At 20.7% G+C, this 24290-nt stretch overlaps 2 pseudogenes; both read left to right on the top strand.

Moving 5' to 3' along the window:
- The first annotated feature begins 2005 nt into the window (after positions 1–2005).
- Positions 2006–24290, top strand: part of LOC111304024 (1,4-alpha-glucan-branching enzyme 2-2, chloroplastic/amyloplastic-like) — a 51816-nt pseudogene continuing 29531 nt past the window's right edge.
- On the top strand, positions 4181–5872 carry LOC149515362 (18S ribosomal RNA; annotated as a pseudogene).

The following is a 24290-nucleotide window of genomic DNA, read 5'->3' as shown; positions in this document are numbered from 1 at the left end:
TTAGGTAATAACATCCCTTCCTTGAATGTCTAAGTAAATGGCAACCAAATGCCCTTGGTATTTGTTACAAGGATGGGCTCGCCCTTAATGTGATCACTTGTCTCAATCTCCATCAAGACACACTAGCCTTCAGTGCAAGTTGTTACCTCGAATGCCATTGATTGCCTCTGGCCCTCGATTGCTACATGGACAACCACATCCAACACCGTCAGCAGATGCCAGCTCGTTATTGCCTTGGACACCATCAGTAGATGTTGACCTCTTTGTTCGAGATGTTGCCTTAGACACTATCACTAGATGCATGCAATGTTTGAATGGGTACTTGCCTTGATCACTGTTGGCATAAGCTGGTCCTTAGTGCTGGTTGTTCCTTGGACACATTTGTGGCAGATGCTGACACTTGCTGTGGCATGTGTACCATGACTTTTCCACCTAAGGCACTTGTCTACCCTTTGATCACTATTAGCATGAAATGATGCTCAATGTATATGTCATAAGCTCCGATCTTAAGCCAAACCACATACGGCCTTGGATAGGGAATTGACTCTATGTGCCTAAGTTAGCCTACAAAGCTCAAGTGCTCATTATAATTCTAGCTTGTCAAAGATTATGCTGTAGTACTGGGCCTTCTAAAAGCCTACAAATCTGATCCTTCCAAGATTGTATTCAGGCATGCCTGCATCTGGGTCTGGCCATGCGTCTGCATCTTGATTATTAGTGCTCGAAGTGCTCATTATATTTCTAGCTTGTCAAAGATTATGCTGTAGTACTGGGCCTTCTAAAAGCCTACAAATTTGATCCTTCCAAGATTGTATTCAGGCATGCCTGCATCTGGGTCTGGCCATGCGTTTGCATCTTGATTATCAGTGCTCGAACCTGGGTCTGACCATGTGCCCACGTATTGCTCACCAGCACCCGCACTTGGGTCCAACTCAACTCTGTCGAACTTGAACATGTGATTGAGCCTCTAGAGTCTTGATCACTACCTATACCATTGTTTTGGACTAGTTCCCTATGACTTGGGTTTGCAATAAGCCTCAAGGTCTGGTTTTCTCAATTGTCATACCCTATCCTTCTAGAACTGAAACTACTACTCGACTCGAATAAAACCTCTAGGCTTAAACCAGCTTATAGACTATGATACATGCACATGCCTCGACCACCATTGGGGCATGTTGGCCCTTGGTCTAGGCACATACTAGGCTCGAGCAGCACACTATGTGCACCACGATCGAGTAGTTGGTAGGTTCAAGCACATCTTCATATTTTTGCCATGTTAGTAGCATTTTTATGGCTTGTAAATTCATATAAGTGCTCACTAGCTCCCACACCTGGGCTTGGCTCAGTTATGTCAAACTTGAACACCATGCCTGAACCTCTAGAGAATTGATCATTGCTCATACCATTATTCTAGGCTAGTTCCCTATAACTTAAGCCATTAGTAAGTCTTAAAGCTTGGTTCCCTTAACTATCAAACCCTGTTCCACTAGAACCGTGACACATGCGTATGCCTCAACCATCATCAAGACATGTTGGCCCTAGGTTTTAGTACATGCTTCGACCATCATCTGTACATGTTGGCCTTTGTACGGGTAGTTCTTTTGAACACCATTGGCACATGCTGAGCTATACACCATGCACGGGTATCTTGGGCTTGAGCCATGCACTATGCATACCATGATAGGGTATTAGGTGGGTTCAGACACATTTTCATATTTTTGTTACACCAATGTCGTTTTTATGACTTGTTAATTGATATAAGCACTCATCAGTGCCCGCACTAGAGGTTGGCTCAATTCTACCAAACTTGAACACCATGCTTGAGGCTTTCAAGTTTTGATCACTGCCAAATCCAATGTTTTGGGCTAGTTCCCTATGACCTGGGCCTTTAGTAGGCCTCAAGGCTTGGTCCCTTTGGCTGTCGAATCCTATCCCTTTAGAATCGAAATTATTTCTTGACTCAAAGAGAACCTCTGAGCCTGGACCAACATGCAAACTGTGACACATGCACATGCCTCGACCACCATCGAGACATGTTCACCCTTGGTCTCAGCATATGCTGGCCATTTGTGCAGGCAGTTCACTCAAACACCATAAGCACATGCTAGGCCATGCACCACGTGCTTTACGAAGGGACAATAGGTGGGTTTAGACACGTTTTCATATTTTTGCCATGCCAATGCCATTTTTATGGATTGTAAATTTATATAATGGTCCCTTAAGCCTTCCTGTGAAGTTTCACAACAAGATGACTCATTTCTTATTTTTTACGATTTTTAAAATTTTTTACAATCTAGTATTTTTTAAAAAATTTTTAGGAGTTTTGGCCTCAAATTTGGTATATGTGATCCTTGTATTTTTGTTGGCATCCACAAAAAAATTCAGCTAAAATGTCAAAGTGTGAAAGATTTTGTATCCATTTAAAAAAAGTTTCATTTCAGATACTTGAATGGCTACTGGCTACGAACTGATAAAAGCTCTTATACTCTTTAAAGAGGTTGAATAATCGAGGTTGCTTGGGGGATAAGGAGCCAATATAAGGGTCAAGGGCCACCACCTATCGCATATCATGTGCGCACACCCCTTAACCCCTTCCCCTAATCGTCGAAACCCTCAATGCTGCCAATCAGGTTCTTTTGGCGATGCTTCAGTGATGGTGCCCGAGGCAAAAAAATATGGCACTAGCACATGCCTAAGCTCAGCGTGTGCACCATGGCCTAAAATCAAACTTTAACTAAGGCCTTAACCACTATCGGCACATGCATGCGCCTTGATCAGCATCGGAAGAATATGACCCTTCATATGAACAATTGCCTCCATCATTATTGGCACATGCTGGCCCTTGTTGTAGGTACTTACCTCGAACACCATCGGCATATGTTGGGTCTTTTGGTACAGGTACATGCCTCGACCACCATTGGCACTTACAGACCCTTGGTGTGAGATATGCCCATTTGAAAAAAGTTTTCCAATTTCAGACACTTTAATGTCTATGCTAGCATATCTATAAAATCTTTTATGCTTTTTAAGGGTTGGTTGTTCGGGTGCTCTCTCTCTCTTTTTTCTCGGAAGAAGTAGATGTGCGTGATGGGCCTCTCATTGCGTACATCCATAGCAACGTCTTTGAGGCAAAATTCAAGTCATGCATGCCTTTTAGCCATGTTATCAAGAGACCGATTGCTTTAGTGACTCACAAGAGCCTATGACCATGATCGGTTGGGATGCACTCAAAAAAGGTCAAGCTCAAGCCTATGCCTGCTGCTAATGCTATACCATACCCTAAGATCAAGTCCTTAAATCATGCAATGACTCTCTAGGGTGGTGTAAGCAGAAGCTGTGATAATGGGCTTAGGTTGACCAAGTCTTTCAAGTATTTGATAGTCTCATGGTCCCTTCTTGTCGACCATAAAAAATGCCTTGGCCTAGCCAAGCCAGTGCATGCAGTCAATGCTACCTAAGACCCCATGAACAAGTCCTTGAATTGGGTAACGTCCCTCTGGGGTAATGACAGCAGAGTTTGCATATGCAGTCCTGGCTAAACCAAACATTAGTGGTGTTATGTCGTTATTGCCTATTGGATGTAAGTGCAGTCTCGTGACCTTTACTTATGTTTTTCCCTGCCAAGTGGTTGTGGTATGGCTCATGCGTCATTTTTTCCGCTTGCTGTTGTGGAATCGATTAGGCAGGTTATGGATCGGTGTGCATGAATGCTACCACTTGTATGCAATAGGCATATGAGTAGTGTTATGGTTATACATGTTGGCAGGCTCTATGCTCGATGCATCGAACTATCGATCGTCACCCTTTTCAATCTCTCTCATGTGGTCATCGTACCCTGAGAGTGCAATCGGGATCTTGTGTTGCATACCTAAATTGAAAAAAATTGAATGTCTTGCCATCCCTTATCTACCTTATGTCTTTAAGGTTTACGGGTCGGACCTTAATTGTGCCCCGTGTCTTAAGTGTGCCACCCAAACCCCCATGGTCACATTGGTACACTAGTGTTCATTCATGCTCTCGAATGTAGAATGTTTTGTGGGCACTGGCCTCAGCCCTTGTTCGTCCAAAGCTATGCATTTTATGTGCTCGACACACATGATGCTTGTACTCCCTGTTGGCTCTCTCTACCATTTAATTAGTGTGTTGAGGCTTATGCAGTCCCAATGTCCTAAAGGAATGCTACTTGGTTGATCATGCCAGTAGTCATATGCTTGTCTCAAATATTGAGCCATGCATGTGTAAGTATGAACTAATTTAGACTATGAAATTGTGAATGGCTTATTAAATTAGTTATAGTTTGTTTGATGGTATCTACTACTCAGATAACCATAGTAATTCTATAGTTGAAGCATACAACAAACCCCTGCTTTTGGAAGGGATGCATTTATTAGATAAACGATCGATACAGGTTTTGCCCTTTGCTCTAATGATTCATTATAACTCGACATATCACATGGCTTTTATGCCAACGATGCATCATTCAAATTTTTACCCTATCAACTTTTGATGGTAGGATAGTGGCTTATTATGGTGGTGATTGGTTACGGAGAATTAAGGTTCGATTTTAGAGAGGGAACCTAAGAAAAGGCTAACATATCTAAGGAAGGCAACAGGCAAACAATTACCCAATCTTGACACGGAGAGGTTGGATAATAAATAACAATTTGGGCTCTATGAGTCTAGTAATTGAAATGAATACAATCTAAATCCCTTAATGAAGATCCATTGAAGGGCAAGTCTGGTGCCAGCAGCCACGATAATTCTAGCTCTAATAGCATATAATTAAGTTGTTACAGTTAAAAAACTCGTAGTTGGAACTAGAGTTGGGTCGTCTAGTCCACCTCACAGTGAGCACTAGTCTACTTGTCCTTATAACCAATGATATGCTCCTAACCTTAACTAGCCAGTTCATTCCTCTAGCGATGTTATTTTGAAAAAATTAGAGTGCTCAAAGTAGGCCTCTATGTTTGTATACATTAGCATAGGATAACATCATAAGATTTTGGTGCTATTGTGTTGGCCTTTAGGATCGGAGTAATGATTAATAGGGACAGTTAGGGGCATTCGTATTTTATAGTCAGAGGTGAAATTCTTGGATTTTTGAAAGACGATCAACTATAAAAGCATTTGCTAAAAATGTTTTCATTAATCAAGAATGAAAGTTGGGGGCTCAAAGTTGATCAAATACCATCCTAGTCTTAACTATAAATGATGCCGACCAGGGATCAACGAATGTTACTTTTAGGACTCCGTCGACACCTTATGAAAAATCAAAGTTTTTAGATTCAAGGGGGAGTATGGTTGCAAGGCTGAAACTTAAAGGAATTGATGGAAAGGCACCACTAGGAGCGGAGCTTGTAGTTTAATTTGACTCAACACAAAAAAACTTATCAGTTCCAGACATAGTAAGGATTAACATACTGAAAGCTCTTTCTTGATTCCATAAGTGGTGGTGTATGGTCGTTCTTAGTTGGTAGAGCGACTTGTCTGCTTAATTTTATTAACGAATGAGACCTCAGCCTATTAACTAGCTACGAGGAGATAATCTTTCATGGCTAGCTTCTTAAAGGGACTATGGCTACTTAGAGCAAGAAAGTTTGAAGTAATAATAGGTCTATGATGCTTTTAGATGTTTTGGGCTACACGAGTGCTACACTGATATATTCAACGAGTCTATAGCCTTGGCTGATAGGCCCAAGTAATCTTTGAAATTTTATCATAATAGGCATAGATCATTGCAATTGTTGGTCTTCAACAAAAAATTCCTAGTAAGTGTGAGTCATCAGCTTACGTTGACTAAGTCCTTGCCCTTTGTAAAAAGGCACTGTAGAGGGTGAGAGCCTTGTTATGCCTGGACCCTATTGCACCATGAGGCACTGTCTATGAGTCGAGTTTTTTTTGGGAATACAGCCCCAATCGGATAGTAAATTCTATCCAAGGTTGAATACGAGCGAGAGATCGATAGCAAACAAGTTCCGTAAGGGAAAGATGAAAAGGACTTTGAAAATAGAGTGAAAGAGTAATTAATAAATTACTTATTAATTTAATAAGTTGAAACAATTCAAATATTAGATAAATAGAAAAAATTATTTTATCACAAAACAAAAGGTCATAATGATTTCAAATAGATAATTATTCAAATAACCATGACTATTTAAACTTGCTCGTTAAATAGATTTATTTTTTAAAATTTTTACTTATTAGTTAAAAATTAAGAAATTAGTGTTATTTTAATATTAGATAAATTATATAATATTAATATGTTAAGATTTGAAATAAATAATTGCTCAAATAGTCATAACTATTTGAATAAGTTTAATAAATAGATTTATTTTTTAAATCACTTTATAATTTAACAATTAATAGATTAATTTATTAATTTATTAATATTTAATAATTATAAGTATCATTATATTTGAAGCCTAGTTAAGACCTTTTCAAATCGTAATTGTTAAATTAGTACAATAAATTATTGTAGTAATTTATTAAATTATCTATTACTTTAAATTTATAAATAATTTTATAATTTATAATTTTAATTATAATATTATAAGTATTATAATATTTTATAATTAATTAATATTATAAAATTAATGATAAATTAACAAGTGACATGTTATATTAATTAGTATTCAATTTTAATAATAGTAGTAATATTTCAACAATTATTAATTAATCAAATAGTAAAATAATATTATATTATTCAAATATATAAATATATATTATATATTATTTGTAAAATAATATTAAATATTTATTGTTTTATATTATAATGAATGAGTATATTTTTATATAAAAATAAACAAATATAAATATTTAATCTATTATCAAATAATAGATAATAATTATTATTAAATTAATATAACAACAAATAATTAATAAATTCCTTTTGATTAAAGTTTACAATCAAATTTTTCAATAATTATAATATTAAAATCAAAATTTATTTCAATTATTTGATTATTATAATGTATTACAATTTAATATAAACTATTAGTTTAAATTTTTTTTTAAAATATTAATAAAATAATATTATAATAATTATTATTATAATAAATTAGTAATTATTATAATTTAAATTTAATATAATTGCTTCATCTCATACATTCTTATTCGAAATTAATAATTATGTTATATTATTTCTATATTAGTAATATATCAAATAATAATATTAATTATATAATTTAAATATAATACTATAATTAATATTAATATAGTTAAAATACTAATCTTAAGTCATGATTACAAATAATTATTTAACTATTTGATAAAATAATCTAATTATATCATATTTATAAATTATACTAATATATTATACTATATAGTTATATAATATATTATATATTATATATTTATATAATATTAATAACTATTATATATTTAAGTTATTTATAATTATTATATTTATTTTAATTATTTATTATTATTTTAATAATTTAAAATAAATAATTGTTTAAATAGTTATAACTATTTCAACTTGTTCAGTAAATAAATTTGAAATAAGTTTGTTATAATATTAAAACAATATTATTAATTAATAGCTTAATTTCAATTATATTAATTAATTATATTATAATTTAATATATAGTTATCTTATATTAATTTAATATTAAAATAGTAAATTAGATTTACTATTTAATAAAATAGTCATAACTATCTGGATGTGTTATAAATAATATATTATAAATTATTATAATAATAATTATTACAATTATCTTAGTTCATTTTATACATAATTTATATAAATAATTAAACAATTCATTATTAAAATAGTCATAATTAATTATTATAATCATTAATATATTATTAATTTTTAAATTATTAATAATACTAGTTTATTAATATTTCAAAAATTAATAAGTAGGAGATTATTTGTTTACTGAACTAGTTTAAATAATTATAACTATTTAAACAATTATATATTTCAAGTCATTATAACTTTTTATTAATTAATTATTCAGATTAATAATTATATTAATATATTATAATTATAATATAATATTAAATATATTAATAAAATATTAATTATAATTTATCAGATAATTAATATTTTTTGAATAATAATTAATTTAAGTTAATTAATTAATTAATATTATTATAAAGTATAATAAATATTATAATATTAATTAATAATAATTATAATATTTAAAAATAATATTACAATAACAATAATAATAATATTTTATCCAATTATTATTAGTTATAACATAATAATTTATATATATGATAGAGAAATTAGTTCAAATAATTATGGTACTAATTATAACTATTATTATAATTAATTTATAAATAATTATTATAATAATTATTAATATATTTTATATATTATTTGATAAATATAATTATATAATTATATTTATTAATATTAATAAAAAATATTAATGCTAATTTATTATAATTAATTAATTATAATAATTATTAATTTATAATTATAAATTAATTTTTATTTAATAATTATATATTTAATATAATATATTTAGTTATAATATTATATAGTTATTATATTCTTATATTAGCTTATTTAATATTAATAATTATAATATAATAAATAATTATACTATTTAATTAATTTATTTTATTTTATTAGGCATGAAACTAATAGAATATTAAACTAATAATTAATTATAACTATTTGTTATAAATTAACTTAATATTGAATTATATTAAAATTAATAATTTATTAATTCAAAAAATTAGTTATTTATAATAAATAATCAATATTTATAAAATATTTGTTATTGTAAATTTATATAAATAATTAAAATTATTAATTATATTAATATTAATAAATAGTATAATTTGAGACAAGCATATGACAACTAGTTTGTTTTAAATAATTATAATAATAAATGTTTTTTGAAATATTATATATATTAACTAATTATTATTAATAATATAATTTAATATATAATTTTATAACTATTTATTATATTTATGATTATCTATTTCAAATCATTATGACCTTTTCTTTTGTCGTAAAAGAATTGTTTTGTTCATACAAACTTATTCTAATTAAAATAATACTAATTTAATAATATTTTGAAAATTAATAAATAAGAGAATTAAAAAATAAATTTGTTTACCGAATTAGTTCAAATAGCTAAGACTATTAGAACAATTATCTATTTGAAATCATTTTGACCTTTTGTTTAGTCATAAAACAATTGTTTTAGTTCATACAAGCTTATTCAAAATAAATTAATACTAATTTATTAATATTCACAAAATTAATAAGAAAGAGATTTAAAAAAATAAATCTATTTATCAACTAAATAATTTTGAATTATAATTAATAAATTATAAAATATTATAATTATTATATAATTAATATTGTAATTCATAATTACATATTTGATATATATTTAATAAAAATATAATAATTATTTGATACTAAATTATAGCTAAAATAATACTAATTAAAAATTATTGTTTTTTAATTAAGAAAATGATGGCACCTAGAGGATGTGTATTGACTATAGACAATTAAATATAGTTATGAAAATAAATTCCCTATACCTATAGTAAAAGACAGAGAACAATAATAATAATATTAAATAGATTAATTTATTAATTATTATAAATTAAAATATAAACAAAATATATGAATATAATTAATTGTTAAATATTTAAGTAATATATTTATGTATTTATTAATATAAATATTTTGGATTTATATTTTGAATATATTTATAAATATTTTAAATAATTAATTTACAATAATGTTTATATTGTTAATTATTAATTAATTATAATATTAATTGATATAAATATATTATTAAAATATTATCATTATTAATTATATTAATAATTATATTAATTTGATATATTAAAACAATTGTTAATTAATAATTTATTTTAATATATAATTGTAAATTATAATTATATTATTAAGTAATTATATAATTTTGCTATAAATTAATATTTATTAACTACAAATAATAGAATTATATCGATATTAATAAATAATGAATATATTATAAATTATTATAATTATAAAAATAATTATTATAATATACTATTTATTTATATATAACTAATTTATATATATTTATTATATAAATTACATTCATATTATAAGCTATAATTATAATAAATAAACAAGTTAAACAATTATATTATTTAATAATTATTTTAATAAATTATATTATTATATTTTAGAAATTAAGATATTATTAAATAATAATTATTTACAATATTATAAATATTAATTATATATAATATAGTTTATAAAATAATATATTTACATTATATTATAAGATAATAATTCCATATTATTAGATAATATTGTACTAAATAAATTATGTAATAAATTAATAAAGTAATTTTATTTAATTACTTGTAATCAAATAGTTGTAATTATTAATTAAATAAATATTATATAACATTAAATACTAATTATAAATAATATTATATTAAATGGTTGCATATTATTTAGTTAAAATAATATATTATATTATTAATTTTATAATATATAAATTAATTCTATACTAATTTATTAATTATATAATATATTTTTATAATTATATAGTTATAAAAGTGATTAACAAGTTAATAATGCTTATTATTAATAATTATTAAAATTAAAAATAAATAATTAAAATTATTTTAATATTAACTTATATGTAATAACATAATATTGTGAATTAATATTTTACAAAAAATAACTAATATATATGTGTCTCTATATGACAAATAACCATTTTTATAATTAAATATAAATTTAATTATAATATAATAATAATAAAATTAATTTATTATAATTAAAGATAATAAATTTAATATTATGAATTAATAATTATAACCCAATTAAGTTATAATAATTATTAACAATATCTTATATATTAATAATAAAATAGATATCATTATTACTATTAAATAGATAATACTAATTCTTGAGGAGATGATTATCAATTAAAATTATTAAATTTTAATAATTATAAACAAATTTTCAATTTGGCATTGATAATATTATAAGTTTAATAAAATACTTAGAAATGATTTAATCTATATATTGTATTTTTTGAATTATTAATATGATTTGTTTTATATTTATTTTAATTATATAATTAACAATCAAAATAATTAAGTAATAATAGTATATAAATTTATTGTTCATATATTATTATATAATAAATTATTCAATTATTTTATTTATTATAATAATAAATATTTAAGTATTAAATATAATTATATATTAAGTAATAATTATTAAATTATTATATAATTTAACTATATAAATATTTATGTTTTACAACAAAATAAAAGGTTGTAACAATTTAAAATAGATAATCGTTTATATAGTCTTAACTATTTAAACTGGTTTGGCAATTAGATTAATATATTATTTAAATTAATAATAATAAATTTATTAGTTATATAATTATTTATAATTAATGCTATATAAAATAAAATAATTATTTATAATATATTGAGTCAATATATCATTATAGTATAATTATATCTAATTTATTAGTTAAATTAATTTAATATTTTATTGAAATATTATTAATACTATTATTAATATGAATAATTATATATCCATATTATTACAAATAATAGAATTAATAATATTAATATTTTTGTTCATACGAGCTTATTCGGAATAAAATAATTTAATTACTTATTAACTCTAATAATTAGCTTAATTATATATTAGATAATTATTATAACCAATATATCATAATTTAATTAAATTTTATTATAATTTAATTACTTATACCAAATTATTATATATAACTAAATATATAATTATGATGTATTATAATGCATGCGTATTAATTATAATATTTAATAATTTGTTTAACATTAATATATAATTAATATTTATATTAATATTATCTAATAGCTTAATTATGTTATAAATAATTAATTATAATTAAATATAATAATTAATAGTATAATTAATAAATATTAATTACTTTAATATTTTATCAATAAATTAATGATATTATCAATCAATATTGATAAATATTAAATTATTTCTTTATTCCAATTTTGCCAAGTTATTATTAATTTTCAAAATAAAACAAAAATTTCCCTTTGATAATTTTTAATTAAATTATTTAAATAATTAAATTATAATTATATTAGATAATTAATATAATATCTTTAATTAATTATATTTTATAAAAATTATTTAAAATACAATTAAAATAGTATTTGTTATGACTAAACTATTAATAATATATAATAATTTATAATAATTATGATAATAAACATCCTTATAAATATATAATTAATATATTGATATAAATTATTATAATGATATTATTGTAATTTAAATAATTTCTAGATCATATAATTAAATTATATTTATTATAATACCAAACAAGTTCATATAATCATGTCCATTTGAAATATATAATTTTTATTAATATTTAAATAATTAAAATAAATATTACATAATGGGTTATAACATAATTATATTATATTTATAATTAATATTAATATATAATAATTAAAATTTTAACATAATAATAAGTTATAAATTATAATAATAATTTAAATTATTTTATATATATTCTAGTTAAAATGATTATCAACTTTTTTAGAAAATATATAAATTTATTAAATTATAATAGAATATAATATAATATTTATGTTATTTGATTATAAATATTATTATTTAAATATTTAGTTTAAATATATGGATTATCAATAATTTTATATCATTATCTTCTACTTCTCCTCCAGATATATAGTATTGAATTTCTAATTTAGTTATAATTAGTTAATAGGTTATAATAAAATTCAATAGTATCCAGATTATTATTTCAATTAAATCGGATAAAACTAATTATAACTACTTATTAATTGTATAAATTAATTAATAAATTAATTAATATAATTAAATTATAATAAGTTCTAGTTATTATATTATAATATAACTAGTTTATAAACTTACAATTGTTTATAACAATCTTATATTATAATATATACGAATTTATTATAATATTATAATATTTCTTAAAATATAAATTATAATATTTATAATTTATATTTATTAAAATTTATATTAATATAATAAATAATTATAAATTTATATATTCTACTTATATTTATAATATAAATTAATAAATTATATAATTAGTTATAATTATAATTAATTATATTTATTAAATATATTGATCATTTATATATATTAACTAAATCATTAACTTGTAATATCAAATAATATATATAGTTAACTTATATTTAATTACAAATACTAATTAAATAATCAGTTAAATAACAATTATGATTATTTGATTAATAATCAATTTAAATTATTATATTTGTTAATATTTAATTTATTACTATAATAATATTAATTATAATTGATATTTATAATTATTAATAACAATTATATAATATGAAAAATATTATACTATATAATTATAATATTAACTTAATTATACATTTAATTAGTATTATAAGATATTGTTATTATTATATTATTTGTTATTATAGTATAATATAAATATATAATATATAAAATAATAGTTATTATACTAATAATAAAAATATTTTAATAGGTTAAATATTAATTATAATTATTATAATATTATCTATAATATTAATTTATATTAATTATTTTATAATTTAATTTAATAAATTTGTTTATTATAAATATACAAATTTATTTATTATTAAATACATTATAAATATTAATTAATATATACATTATTTGGCATATTAATGATCACTATATAATTAATATATTTAATAATTTTAAATATTTAATAAATAAGTTAATTTATCATAATTAGCTATAAATTATTATAGCACATTGTAAACTATAAACTTGGATAATTATTTTATTAATTATGAATTATTATTATAAATATAATAACTATTAATTATATTTGCATGATATTATAATTAATTATAATTAATTTAATTATCTATTTCAAATCATTATTACCTTTCATTTTGTCATAAAACAATTGTTTTTCAACATACAAGCTTATTTGAAATAAAATTGTTAGTACTTTTTGTTTTGTCATAAAACAATTATTTTTGAATGTATAAGTTTATCTATTTGAATTTGTTCCCATAATATTTTATAAATATTTAAAATATTATATGTTTAAATTATTTGAAATAAATTCTATTTATTGATAATAAATAGTCTATTTTGTTACAAATTAATTCAATTATTATTATTTGTACAATAATTATTCAATAATTATTAATTATTTATTAATAAGAATTTTTATAAACAATTTAAATATTATTTAAATATTAATAATACTAAATATTATAAATTTAGGAAATTTATAATAATTTAATTGTTTTAAAATATTAATTATTTTTTTATTATATAATATGAATATATGTTATATTAGTAAATATTTAACTATTTATTTATTAATATTTGTTTTAATATACATATTATTTTTAAATAACTAATAATTAATAATTATTATTAATTACAAATATATTGTTCAATTTAATATATTGATATATTAATTTAATAATAATATATCAATATTTAGTATAAATATTTATACTAACTAATAGCATAAATATTTAGTTTATTAATAGTAATTAATTAATTACTATATCTATAATCTTTATTTAGTAATAATAGTCAATAAAATATTAATAATAACTATTAACAAATAAATAATCAAATACTTTTTATTAAATTATAACAATTATTTGATTTATATCAACTATTATTAAATAAATAATAATATTAATTAGTTAATATATAAGATTAATTTAATAAAAAAAATTACAAAAGAATAACTATTTTTTATCAATTATTAAATAAATTTTATAATTTATTATTTGTAATTGTAATTTATATATTAATTAATAAGTTTGATTAATATTAACAAATTAAAAAAACTATTGACTTTTGTTAATAATGATTATTATTATTATTTAAATTAATTTCAATATTTTAATAATTATTGATAATTAAAATATCAATGATTTAATTAGGTATTAAAATCAATATATTATATAACTATACAATATTTATTGCAACTAATATGTTCATTTTAATTTGAACAGTTATTATAATATTTTTATAATAATTAATTAACTATTTATAACCAATCCTAACTATTTAATAATATTAAAAATAAAATCTAATTATATAATTTTGATATATATTATTAATTTAGAATAATATAATAATAAGCTTATTTATATATAAGTTTATATCATTATTAGTAATGAATATACTTCTATTAATTTATTATTAATATTAAATTTATATTAAAATAGTTATGACTATTTGAACAATTCTATACTTCAAATCATTATAACCTTTTGTTATGTCATAAAATAATTATTTCTATTTATACAAACTTATTCAAAATAAAACCATACTAATCTAATAATATTCCAAAAATTAATAACTAAGGGATTTAAAAAATAAATTTGTTTGCCAAACCAATTCAAATAGTTAAGACTATATGAACAATTATCTATTTCAAATCGTTATGACCTTTTGTCTGGTCATAAAATAATTTTTTCAATTCATACTAGCTTATTCGAAATAAAATAAAATGAATTTATTAATATTTCAAAAAATAATAAGTAAGAGATTTAAAAAATAATTCTATTTACCTAACTAGTTCAAAAAATTATACTATTTGAACAATTATATATTTCAAATCATTATTACTTTTTGTTTTGTCATACAACAAATGTTTTTATTCATATAAGTTTATTCAAATAAAGTAATACTAATATATTAATATTTTAAAAATTAATAACTGATTTAGGCAATAAATCTATGTATCAAACTAGTTCAAATAGTTATGACTATTTAAGCAATTATTTATTTCAAATCATTATGACATTTTGTTTTGTTGTAAAACAATTGTTTCTATTCATACAAGCTTATTTGCATTAAATAATACTAATTTATTAATATTTTGACAATTAGTAAGTAAAAAATTTTAAAAATATGTTTACCACACTAGATCAAATAATCATGACAATTTGAATAATTATCTACTTCAAATCGTTATGACCTTTAAATCGTTTTGACCTTTTGAATAAATAATTATTCAAATAGTTATAACTAATTAAACTGATTTAGTAAACAGATTTATTTTATTAATTCTCCTACTTATTAATTTTTCAAATATTAATAAATTAATATTATTTTATTTTGAACAAACTTATTTGAACAAAAACATTTGTTTTATGATAAAACAAAAGGTTATAACGATTTGAAATAGATAATTGTTCAAATAATCATAATTATTTAAACTAGTTCAACAAACATAATTATCTTTTAAATCTCTTGTTGAATAATTTTTGAAATATTAATAAATTTGTTTTATTTCATTCCTAATAAGTTAGTAAGAACTAAAAAAATTATTTTACGACAAAATAAAATGTCAAAACAATTTGAAATAAAAAAAAATTGTTCATATAGCCTTAACTATTTGAACAAGTTCAATAAATAAATTTATTTTTTAAATCTTTTAGCTATTCATTTTTAGAATACTATTACATTAGTATTATTTTATTTTGAAAAAACCTATATGAACATAAATAATTATTTTATGACAAAACAAAAGATTATAAGAAATTGAAATATATAATTGCTCAAATAGTTATAACTATTTGAACTGGTTCAGTAAACAAATTTAAGTTTTTAAATCTACCACTTATTAATTTCTGAAATATTAATAAATTAGTATTTTTTTTTTATTCCAAATAGGCTAGTATGATGAAAAATAATTGTTTTATGATAACACAAAAGTTCATAATGATTTAAAATAGATAATTGTTCAAATGGCCATAATCATTTGAACTGATTCGATAAACTGATTTATGTTTTAAATCTCTACCTCATCAATTTTTAAAATGTTAATAAAGTAATATTATTTTATTTTAGATAAGCTTTTATGAACTGAAACAATTGTTTTATAATACAATAAAAAATCATAATGATTTTCAATAGATAATTATTTAAGTAGTCATAACTATTTGAAATTGTTTAGTAAACAAATTTATTTTTTTAAATATCTTACTTATTAATTTTTTGAATATTAATAAATTAGTATTATTTTATTATGAATAAGCATTTATGAACTGAAACAATTATTTTATGACCAAACAAAAGGTCAGAACGATTTGAAATAGATAATTTTTCTAATAGTCTTAACTATTTGAATTGGATCAACAAACACATTTATTTTTTAAATCCTTATTAATTTTTAGAATATCAATAATTTAGCAATATTTTACTCCAAATAAGCTTGTGTGAATAGAAACAAATGTTTTAGGACAAAACAAAGATCATAATGATTTGAGATAAGTAATTGTTTAAATAGTCATAACTATTTAAACTGATTTGGCTAATAGATTTATTTTTTAAATCTCTTATTAATTTTTCAAATAGTAATAAACTAGTATTATTCTATGCTAAATAATTTTGTATGAATAGAAACAATTCTTTTATGACAAAATAAATTGTCATAACGAATTGAAATAGAAAATAGTTCAAATTGACATGACTAGTTAAACTTGTTCAAAAAACAGATTAATGTTTTTAATCATCAACTTATTAATTTTTAGAATATTAATAAATTAGTATTATTTTATTCTGAATAAACTTGTATAAATAGAAATAATTGTTTTATGACAAAACAAGAGATCATAATAATTTGAAATAAATAATTGTTCAAATAGTCAAAATTATTTGAACTCGCTCAGAAAACAAATTTATTTTTTAAATTTTTTACTTGTTAATTTTGGACTATTAATATATTAGTATTATTTTATTCTGAAATAGCTTGTTTGAATACAACCAACTGGTTTATGACAAAACAAATGATTATAACGATTTAAAATAGATAATTATTCAAATAGTAATAACTATTTGAATATGTTCAAAAAATAGCTTTATTTTCCAAAATTTTATTATTAATTTTTAAAATATTAATAAATTTATATTATTTTATTCAAAATAAGCTTGCATAAATAGAACCAATTGTTTTATGACAAAATAAAAAGTCATAATGTTTTGAAATAGATAATTATTCAAATATTCATAACAATTTGAACTTGTTCAGTAAGCAGATTCATTTTTTTAATTGTCTTACTCTTTAATTTTTTGAATATAAATAAATTAGTATTGTTTTATTTCAAATAAGTTTATATGAACTAAAGCAATTGTTTTATTACAAAACAAAAGGTCACAGTAATTTGAAATAGATAATTATTTAAATAGTTATAACTATTTGAACTTGTTCAGTAAACATATTTATTTTTTAAATCTTTTACTTATAAATTGTCTTAATATTTATAAGTTTGTATTATTTTCTTCGAAATAAGCTTCTATGAATAGAAAAAAATCATTTTGTGACAAAACAAAAGGTTATAGCAATTTCAAATAAATATAAAATAAATAACTATTCAAATAGTCATATTTATTTAAACTTATTCAGTAAACGGATTCATTTTTAATTCTCTTAATTATTAGTTTTCATAATATTTTGAACTTGGTATTTCAAATAAGTTTATATGAACTAAAATAATTTTTTATGATAAAAGAAAAAGTCATAACAATTTGAAATAGATAATTATTTAAGTAGTCAAGACTAACTAATCTAGTTCGGTAAACATATTTATTTTTTAATTTTTTTACTTACTAATTGTCAAAATTTAATAAATTAGTATTATTTTAATCTGAATAAGCATGTATGAATAGAAACTATTGTTTTATACTAGACCAAAAAGTCACAATGATTTAAAATAAATAATTGCTTAAATATTCACAACTATTTAAACTAGTTCGATAAACAGATTTATTTTTTCAATCTCTTATTAGTTTTTGAAATATTAATAGATTGGTATTATTTTATTCCAAACAAACTTATATGAACAAAAACATTTCCTGTATGACAAAACAAAAAGTTATAATGATTTGAAATAAATAATTGTTCAAATAGTCATAATTATTTAAACTGGTTAGGTAAATAGAATAATTTTTTAAATCTCTTACTTATTAATTTTCAAAATATTAATAAATCTATTTGATTTTATTTCGAATAAGCTAGTATGATTTGAAAAAATTATTTCATGACAAAACAACAGGTCATAATAATTTGAAATAGGTAAGTGTTCATATAGTCTTAACAATTTGAACGGGTTCGGCAAACAAATTTATGTTTTAAATCTCTTAGTTATTAATTTTTAAAATATTATTATATTACTATTATTTTATTTCAAATAAACTTATATGAACAGAAATAATTATTTTATGATAGAACAAAAGGTTATAACAATTTGAAGTATACAATTACTTAAATAGCCATAACTATTTGAATTGGTTTGGTAAACAGATTATTTTTTAACTCTCTTATTAATTTTTGAAAGATTAATAAATTAGTATTATTTTATTCCGAATAAGCATGTATGATAAAAAACAATCGTTATATGACGAAACAAAAGTTAATAATGATTTAAAATAGATAATTTTTGAAATGGCCATAATTATTTGAACTGATTTAGTAAATAGATTCATTTTTTAAATCACTTACTTATTACCTTTTGGAATATTGATAAATAAGTATTATTTTATTTCAAATAAACTTCTTTGAACTGAAACATTTGTTTTATGACAAAACAAATGGTAATAACGGTTTTAAATAGATAATTGTTAAATAGTTGTAACTATTCAAATTTATTCGATAGACAAATGAATTTTTTTTTAAACTTTTGCTTATTAATTTTTGAAATATTAAGGAATTAGTATTATCTTATTTTGAATAAGCTTTTATGAACTGAAACAATTTTTTTACCACAAACCAAAAGGTTATAACGATTTTCAATAGACAATTGTTCAAATAATAATAATAACTATTTAAACTTTTTCGTAAGCAAATTTATTTTTTAAAATCTATTTCTTATTGATTTTTCAAATGTTAATAAATTAGTATTAATTTATTCTGAACAAGCTTATATAAATTAAAAAAACTATTTTAAAACTAAACAAAAGATCAGAATGATTTGAAATAGATAATATTTTCTTCGTCTTAACCATTTGAACTGATTCGATAAATAAATTTATTTTTTAAATCTCTTACTTCTTAATTGTTAAAATATTATTAAATTAGTATTATTTTAATCCAAATAAGCTTGTACGAACAAAACAATTATTTTACGATAAAAGAAAAGGTCTTAACGATTTGAAATAGATAATCATTCACATAGTCTCAATATTTAAACTGGTTTGGTAATTAGATTTATTTTTTAATTTATTTGGTTATTGAGTTTGAGAATATTATTAAATTAGTATTGTTTTATTCCAAATAAAATAGTACAAACAAATCCTATTATTGGATGACAAAATAAAAGGTTAAAACATTTTTAAATAAATAATTATTCAAATAATCAAAACTATTTGAAATAGTTTCATAAGCAGATTTACTTTTTAAATTTCTTATGGATTAATTTTCTAAATATTAATAATTTAGTATTATTTTATTTCGATCAAACTTATATTAACAAAAAAAATTATTTTATGACAAAACAAAAAGTAATAACGATTTGAAATAGATAATTGTTCAAATAGTTATAATTATTTGAATAGGTTCAGTAAATAGAATTATTCTCTAAATCTCTTATAAATTTTTGAAATATTAATTAATTAGTTTTATTCTATTCCAAATAAGCTTGTATGAGTTGAAATAACTGTTCTATTCCGAATAAGCTTGAAATAAATAACTATTCATATAGTCTTAATTGTTTGAATTGGTTCAGCAAATGGATTTATTTTTTAAATCTCTTAGTTATTAATTTTCAAAATATTACTAAATTAGTATTATTTCATTTCGAATAAGCTCATATGAATAGAAACAATTGTTTTATAATAGAACAAAAGGTTATAACAATTTGAAATGAATAAATATTCAAATAGTCAAAACTATTTAAACTGATTCAGTAAATAGATTTATTTTTTAAATCTCTTACTAATTCTTGAAATAATAATAAATTAGTATTACTTTCTTTTGATTAAGCTTGCATATTGAAAAACAATCGTTTTATGACAAAACAAAAAGTAATAACAATTTGAAATAGATAGTTGTTCAAATGGCCATAATTATTTGAACTAATTCGATAAACTAATTTATTTTTTAAATCTCTTACTTATTAACTTTTGAAAAATTAATAAAGTAGCATTATTCTATTTTGAATAAGTTTTTACGAACTAAAAAAATTGCTTTATGACAAAACAAATGATCATAATGATTTTAAATAGATAATTATTCAAATAGTCATAACTATTTGAACTTTTTCAGTAAACAAATTTATTTTTTCAAATCTTATGCTTATTAATTTTTTGAAATTTAATAAATTAGTATTGTTTTATTCCAAATAAGCTTTTATGAACCAAAACAATTATTATATGACTAAACAAAAGATCAAAATGATTTGAAATAGATAATTATTTTAATAGTCCTAACTATTTGAACTGATTTGGCAAACACATTTATTTTAAATCTCTTACGAATTTTTGGCATCTTATTAAATTAGTATTATTTTTATCTGAATAAGCTTCTATGATCATAAACAATTGTTTTATGAGAAAACAAAGATCATAACGATTTGAGATTCAAATTTGTTCAAATAGTCATAACTATTTAAATTGATTCAGAAAACAACTTTAGTTTTTAAATCTCTTACTTACTAATTTTTGAAATATTAATAAAGTGGTAATATTTTATTCCAATAAGATTTTATGAACTAAAACAATTATATTATCACAAACAAAAGGTCATACGACTTTAAAAAAATAATTGTTCAAATAGTCAAATCTATTTGAACTTGTTCAATAAACATTTATTTTTTTAAATCCCTTGTTTACTAATTTTTTGAATGTTAATAAATTAGCATTATTTTATTCTAAATAAGCTTGTATGAACTTAAATAATCATTTTATGACTAAATGAAAGGCCAGAATGATTTGAAATAAATAATTATTCTAATAGTCTTAACTATTTGAATTAGTTCAACAAACACATTTACTTTTTAAATATCTTACTTACTAATTTTTGAAACATTATTAAATTAATATTATTTTAATCTAAATAAGCTTGTATGGAATGAAACAATTGTTTTATGACAAAATAAGAATCATAACTATTTTACATAGATAATTATTCAAATAATCATAACTATTTAAACTGTTTCGATAATAGATTTATTTTTTAAATCTTTTATTAATTTTTAAAATATTAATAGATCAATATTAATTTATTTTGACTAATTTTGCAAGAACATAAACAATTTTTTTATGATCAAATAAAATGTCTTAATGATTTGAAATGGATAATTATTCAAACGGACATGACTATTTGAACTTATTCAATAAACATATTTATTTTGAAAATCTCCTACCTATTAAATTTCATAATATTCATAAATTAATATTATTTTATTTTGAATAAACTTGTAAGAATAGAAACAATTGTTTTATGACAAAACAAAAGATCATAACTATTTAAAATAAATAATTGTTCAAACAGCCATAACTATTTTAACTTCCTCGATAAATAGATTTATTTTAAAAAATTTTTACTTATTAATTTTTGAAAAATTAATAAATTAGTATTATTTTATTTTGAATACGCTTGTATGAACAGAAACAATTGGTCATAACTATTTAACATGTTAAAAAAAAGATTTATATTTTAAATTTTTACTTATTAATTTTTGAAATATTAATAAATTTATATTATTTTATTTGAAATAAATTTGTATGAACAGAAACAATTGTTTTATGACAAAATAAAATGTCATAACGATTTGAAATAAAAAATTGTTCAAATAGCCATAACTATTTGAACTTGTTCAATAAATGAATTCATTTTTTAAATCTCTTACTCATTAATTTTTAGAATATTAATAAATTCATATTATTTTATTTTGAATAAGCCTATATGAGCTATTACAATTGTTTTATGACAAAAGAAAAGGTTGTAATGATTTGAAATTGATAACTAGTCAAATAGTTATGACTATTTGAACTTGTTCGATAAACATTTTTTTTAAATCTTTTACTTATTTTGTTGTAATATTAATAAATTAATATTATTTTAATCCGAATAAGCTTGTATAAACAAAAATAATAGTTTTATGACAAAAGAAAAGCTCAAAACAATTTAAAATAAATAATTATTCAAATAATCATAACTATTTGAACTTGTTCGATAAATAGATTTATTTTTTAAAATTCTTTACTTATTAATTGTCTGAATATTAATAAATTTGTATTATTTTAATTGAAATAAGCTTGTATGAATAGAAAAAATTATTTTATGATAAAACAAAAGGTTATAACGATTTGAAATAGGTAACTATTCAAATAATCATAATTATTTGAACTTGTTTGACAAACAGGTTTAGTTATTAAATCTCTTACTTATTAACTTTTGAAATATTAATAAATTAGGATTATATTATTATGAATATGCTGGTACAAATAAAAACAATTGTTTTGTGACAAAACAAAATATCATAATGATTTAAAATAGATAATTGTTCAAATAATCATAACTAAATAAGTTAACATATTCATTTTATAAATCCATTATTTATTAATTTTTAGAATATTAATAAAGTAGAATTATTTTATTTCGAATAAGACTGCATCAATAGACACAATTCTTTTATGAAAAAACAAATGGTCATAACGATTTGAAATAGATAATTATTTAAATTGTTATAATTAATTGAATTGATTTGATAAACAGATTTATTTTTTAAATCTCTTATTAATTTTCAAAATGTTAATAAATTAATATTATTTTATTCTAGCAAACTTATATAAACAAAAACATTTGTTTTACAACAAAACAAAAAGTCATAACAATTTGAAATAAATAATTATTCATATAGCCTTAACGATTTGAACTGATTTGGTAAATAAATTTATTTTTAATTTATTTTTTAAATTTCTTAATTATTAATTTTCATACTATTATTAGATTAGTATTATTTTATTCCAAATAAACTGGTATGAACATAAATAATTATTTTATGATAAAACAAAAGGTTATAACGATTTGAAATATAAATTGTTCAAATAGTCATAACTATTTGAACTAGTTCAATAATTAGATTTATTTTCTAAATCTCCTACTCATTAATTTTTTAAATATTAATAAATTACTATTAGTTTATTCTAAATAGGCTTATATGATGAAAAATAATTGTTTTATGACAAAACAAAAGTTTATAATGATTTGAAATAGATAATTGTTCAAATGACCAAAATTATTTGAATTGATTTAATAATCTAATTTATTTTTTAAATCCCCAACTTCTCA

Source organism: Durio zibethinus, chromosome 13 (assembly GCF_047325235.1).
Source record: "Durio zibethinus cultivar Kanyao isolate XHJ-2024 chromosome 13, ASM4732523v1, whole genome shotgun sequence".
Classification (NCBI taxonomy): Eukaryota; Viridiplantae; Streptophyta; class Magnoliopsida; order Malvales; family Malvaceae; genus Durio; species Durio zibethinus.
Note: the sequence above shows the minus strand (reverse complement) of the source record. Positions and strands in the feature narration are given on the sequence as shown.